Source organism: Ochotona princeps, chromosome 4 (genome assembly GCF_030435755.1).
Source record: "Ochotona princeps isolate mOchPri1 chromosome 4, mOchPri1.hap1, whole genome shotgun sequence".
NCBI lineage: Eukaryota > Metazoa > Chordata > Mammalia > Lagomorpha > Ochotonidae > Ochotona > Ochotona princeps.
This window is the reverse complement of record NC_080835.1, coordinates 4,111,066-4,117,065: the sequence shown is the minus strand read 5'-3', so window position 1 is coordinate 4,117,065 and position 6,000 is coordinate 4,111,066.

The following is a 6,000-nucleotide window of genomic DNA, read 5'->3' as shown; positions in this document are numbered from 1 at the left end:
AATCCAGAGCCAGGAAACCCAGAGTTGCGGGTGCATGCAGTCACCTGTTGAGCCGGGAAGAACAGACGAGTTTTCCTTACGCACAGAGTCCTTTCTGGACGTGAAGCAGAATGGAAAAGGATGGACTGAGGAGCACAGGGGTGTCCAGAGCACAAGAGCACAGGGGTCCTATCCTGTGTCCCTGCCGCTACCCGCGAGCAGCTTCATTCCTGGAACCCAGCCTTGCAAGGGGCCTGTGCTGACAAGGGACAGCCACACCCAGCCAGGGGAAAACAAAGCGCATTTGAAATGAACTCCTTCCTCTTCTAGGTCTTCTCACCCTTGGAGCCCTAGTCTCCTTGGCTGCTTGAGAGTTGGAGACAATCTGGAAAATTCCTAGGTGCCCAGGCAAGAGTGTGAGCCGTGGGGTGAGGCTGAGGACCCTGATGTTGAGGTGAGGGTGAGATGGCCCCGACATAAACATCACACGAGAACGCAATGAAGTCATCACCGTGTTTTAAGTTTGTCAAGATCACAGGTTGCGCCTGCAGCAGGTGCAGTAGTCAGAGCCTGAGGGTCAAGGTCCCACGAAGGAAATCAAACTTTGTCATGCAAGAGAGACAGAGGATGAGACCTGGCCTTGCGTCCCCTTCCCTAATATCAGAATGGTACCTGACCCCTCCAAACTGGACTGTCACAGGGAGACATGGACTGGGAGGAAAATACTAAAAAACTTGAGTTGAGAGCACATTGAAGGGCCAGCTTTAAGGTTCCGGAGATGAAACTAGTGAAAGACGGCTCCAAATACCTGGATCACTGTGAATTACATGGGAGATCCCCGATAGGGTTCCTGGCTTTGGCTTGTCCCAGCCCCAGCTGCTTGCGGGCATTTGGGAAGTGAGCCAGCAGATGGCTGGCTCTGTCTCTCCTGCATCCCTCTGTCATTCCACCTTTCCAATTACATAAATAAATACATTTTTTTTAGATTTATTTTTATTACAAAGTCAGATATACAGAGAGGAGGAGAGACAGAGAGGAAGATCTTCCGTCCGATGATTCACTCCCCAAGTGAGCCGCAACGGGCAGATGCGCGCCAATCCGAAGCTGGGAACCTGGAACCTCTTCCGGGTCTCCCACACGGGTGCAGGGTCCCAATGCATTGGGCCGTCCTCAACTGCTTTCCCAGGCCACAAGCAGGGAGCTGGATGGGAAGTGGAGCTGCCGGGATTAGAACCGGCGCCCATATGGGATCCCGGGACGTTCAAGGCGAGGACTTTAGCCACTAGGCCACGCCGCCGGGCCCATAAATAAATACATTTTTATTTTTCAAAATAAACTTAGAATACTTGGGTTGTCTTGAACTGGTGGCGTGTCTTTGTGCTGTCAACAGAATGATAAACAAGGCTGTCATTTCAGCAAAGTTTGGAAGGGTGGGCTTGCAAGGGGAGTCCCTGTGCTTTCTCTACACTGGGACTTCAGCGTGGGATGTGATTTGCAAAGATGGTTGTGCGTTGGCAAGCAGAAGTCTGCAGATTAGCCAAGATAATTTGACTGCAAGTCAAATAGGTCATTCTGATGGATGGAGTACAGGAGTGGCGGGGAGCACAGGGTGGAGGTGGGGCGTGGAGGACCAAAGCGAATCCTACCTGGAGCTCCCACAGACCATGCAGCAGGAGTCCAGGGCTCTGGAGCCCTCAGGCACGTTCCGAGCTGAACAGTGTTGAGGGCCTGCTGCTGTCGGCTGCATGGGGGCCGCTGGAACTGGTTTGAGGACAGAGATATTACATCCATTTATCTTTGTCCAGTTTGGATTCCAAACACATGGACGGACCATCCTTCCCTGACTATTTTTAACTTGCAAACCTAAATGCCATTAAAAATTGGGCCCACTTGGCTGAATCTGACCCATTTAGGCTAGAACCGGCCGTGATTCTTGAACCCTTTGAGTTTACCAGTCCAGAAAGAACTGCTTTTTGTCTCTCAAAGTTCATGCCACAAACACCTGGGAGCACACAGACCCTCTGAGGGCGTCCAGTCGCACCCTGATGCCTGAAGTTTCGGAACCTTCTGCCTCATAGTGAGAGTGGAGAGGTCTTCGAGGTTCCTTGGCCAAATTGCACTGGAAAAATATGAGTCGTGCTGGGAACTTGACAGCACCAGGATCCCCTCCCTCCCAAGAGTAGATTTTATCTGCTTTTTTTTTTTTTTTTTTTTAAGCCCTAGGCGTTTATTTTAGGTCAGGTTTTCTGGACCTTAGCCTCATTTACTTGTGCTGTAATGCAAAACTCACGGTTTGTCATTGACTGGCAGGCATCTGAAACTTTCTGGTGGCAAAGACAGACTTCTGACCTATCACTTTCTAATCAGAAAAAGCACTTAACTTATCTAAACCTGAGCCTCCTTCTTTTTCTTTTCTTTTTTTTTACTGTAAAGGCAGATTTACAGAGAAAAGGAAAGACAGGAAGATCTTCCATCCACTGGTTCACTCCCCAAGTGGCTGCAATGGCCAGAGTTGGGCTGATCCTCCAGGAGCCAGGAGCTAGGAGCTTCCTCCTGGTCTCCTATGCAGGTGCAGGGTCCCAGAGCTTTGGGCCACCTTCTACTGCTTTCCCAGGCCACAAGCAGGGAGCTGGGAAGGAAAGTGGAACAGCCGGGACATGAATTGGTGTCCATATGGGATCCCAGCGCATGCAAGGTGAGGATTTAGTCACTAGGCTATCGCACTGGGTCCAAGCTTCCTTATTTTCAAACACTGGGAGATCTTATTTTCGAAGAAAATTGCAGTGAGAAATTAAATAATGTGATATCAGGTGTATTATAACCAGCTATTGCTATGAGCGGTTGACTTGTTTTGTGTTTGTGTTAGTAAAACATACCGCATGGAAACCTGGATTTGCATAGAAGGTTAACTGGGGGAGATCATTTGCATTGCAAAAGGATTCACTGAATGATGAATGAACTGATTAGGACAAGGCCTCTTTTAAATAGTCAGCTGCTCCCTGTGTCTAAACTGATCAGATTCACCCTGCTGCAAGACCTCTATGAATCAATCGTTTGGCCAGGTCTGAATCGCTGTGACAAGTCACCAATGCCAGTTGCGGGTATTCTTCATGCCCCTTTGTACAGGGATTAGAGCGATTCTCTGTGAGTTCAAAGGACAGATCTGGGGCCAGTGAGTGGGAGAGGGCGCAGAGACAGGGGAGAGATTTTAGCTTGGTGTAATGAAAAGGGTTTACTAAGCCACTCTTGCCCAAGGCAGTGGGTGCTCTGAGACGGCAAATTTCCCAGCGCGAGATAGGCAAGTGAAACTTGGATATTAACCTGTTACGGGCTTTGGAACGATTATTGCACAGGACAGGGATGTGAAGTAGGTTGGTATTTCCCAACCTTAAACACACCGAGTACACAGCATGCACCTGATCACTTCTATTGTAGATATCAGGGGATAAAGGAAATGAGTTAGAAAAAAAAAGTGACTTCTTTGGATATGGGAAATACTGGATTAAATGACCTCTAAGAAGTCTTCTAATCGCAAGATTGTAAAACCCTCAAATCATCTAAATTCCTGAGATAATTTGCTAATTTCAGTTGTGGAAAACTTGAACCTAACACCTAAAGAAAGTGAGGAAATGGGAGAATTCAGACTTTTGGACTTTGGGGGCCATAGGCTCATTTCAACTGGGAAGAAAGAAAGCGGGGAGACAGAAGGCAAAAGTGCTGTTAAAATTGACCTTGGAGATTCACCACAGCTCAGCTCAGCAGACTAGCCTAACAGGTGGTGTGCAACCACACCCCTGACCAAGTACAGGGTACTCTGAACAGTTTATGAATTTCAACACTAAATTCATTTTGCTGTAGATTTTTTTTAAGAAATCCATGCATTTTTTGATAGTATACATATTTCATGATTTTTTGAAGACCTCTTGTACTTCACTATAATGTAAAATTAACTGAATCAAGACAGAGCTTGCCATTAATAAGGCTAATAATAAAGATCCCAATGAGCCAATCTGTCCTTCACGTCAAGTGGATCCTCTTGGCCCTTATTAATACTTTCACTTGGCCGTCGGTGACCAGGTTACATGGCTGTTCCCATTCCCAATGCCTCTAGACTATCAAGGCTGTTTTACTCCAGAGGACATCAGTTGGCAGAACAAATCTGGTCCTGCTTCGAGAGAAGGTGAAAATCCAATGGCAGCGGGCAGAGCTGCTCGGTGAGATGGATTGGTTATTGGGGCAGAAGGTAAACTGGACGCTAACAGGGAAGGAAGGAAATTGCCTGGGCTAGCCCTGCACCTGCTCCTGGAAGATGAGAAATTAAGAGTCATGGTGCAAACAGTGACTCAGCCAGAAAAAACAGAAAGCTACCCAGCATCACAATCTGTCCGTCATTCTATTAGCAAGAAGGCAACCCAAGGAATTGGGCCGGGGGTGGGGGGTGAAGAAGTCACTGCAGTTCACGCCAACGTTGGTTTTGTCCTGGGGAGACTCCTTCCTCTGCCCATACGTCTTAGAAGGAGGAACAGAAGCTGCAGTTCAAGAACTGACACAGAAGTCAACACTGCTCCGGCCTCTTGGCCCCCTGGCACCCGCCATCCCTGGGCTGGCACATCCCTACCTGACCCCGGGCAGGGAAGCGCGTGGAGGTGAGTCTGAAGCCGCCCCAGATTCTGAGCTCCAGGTGGAAAAGGCCTCAAGAAGGTGATGGGATAAGCTAATCTGGGCTTCCTGGCCCCATTTTCAAGGATGTGATTAGCGGAGAGACACCTGGGACCTGCTCCATTTTAGGAAACCCGGTTATGGGAACTAGTGGGGGACAGACTTGGTTCAGGACCCAGGAGGAGCAGTTAACCCTTTCCTACTGTCTACATGGAGAGCAGCCTCCTTTCACTGTAACTTGGTTCTTTCCCAGAGGAGAAAAGTCCTCAAGTGGGAATTCAGGGACATTTTCCATCTAACCTCCAAGGGGCTCTCTCCACAGGTGTCTGAATCCTCGAGGGGGTCTGAGAACCAGGGAGGGCCTAAGGGGGGCCTCGGGGTGATACACATAAGCTGTCAGAAATGGACGGGAAGCACTGATCCAAACCCTGAGGTGGGAGGAGACTTGGAAGCAGATTACGTTGTTTTCCAAGACTGGGACAAACGGGAGCCTCACAGACACTGCACAGGGTCAGTGATGGAAACATCCAGACCCAAATCCTAAAGCTCCTCGGTTGGCCTGGTGGCCTCATGTGATTTCTTTTTTTTTTTTTTTTTTTTTTTTAAGATTTAGTTGGGTCCAGAGCAGTAGCCTAGTAGTTAAAGTCCTCACCTTGCACACGCCAGCATCCCATATGGGTGCTGGTTCTAATCCTGGCAGCCCCACTTCCTATCCAGCTCCCTGCTTGTGGCCTGGGAAAGCAGTTGAGGACGGCCCAAAGCCTTGGGACCCTGCACCTGTGTGGGAGACCCGGAAGAGGCTCCTGGCTCCTTGCTTCGGATTAGCTTAGCTCCAGCCATTGCAGCCACTTGGGGAGTGAATCATCGGATGCAAGATCTTCCTCTGTGTCTCTCCTCCCTCTCTCTGTGTATCTGACTCTCCAATAAACAATAAATAAAATCTTAAAAATAAAGATTTTGTTATTTTTACTCAAAAGCCAGAATTATGGAGAGATGGAGAGACAGAGATCTTCCACTCACTGGTTCACTTCCCAAATGACAACCGTGGCCAGAGCTGAGCCGATCTGAGGCCAGGAGCTTCTTCCTGGTTTTCCACATGGGAACAGAGACTCAAGCACTTGAGCCATCTTCCACTGCTTTCCCAGGCATATTAGTAGGGAGTGGCCGGGACTAGACCCAGCGCCCCTGTGGGTTGCCAGCACCATAGACAGAGAATTTGCCTGATCTACTACCTTGTCGACCCCCAAGGTCATTTAATTTCGTTGGGTCTCATATTTCTTCTTTTTGGAGACTGGCTGATCACCTCTACAAGCCTCTTCTGGCTTTCTCTCTAAGGGACCCAGTCTTGGCAAAACGTTGAAT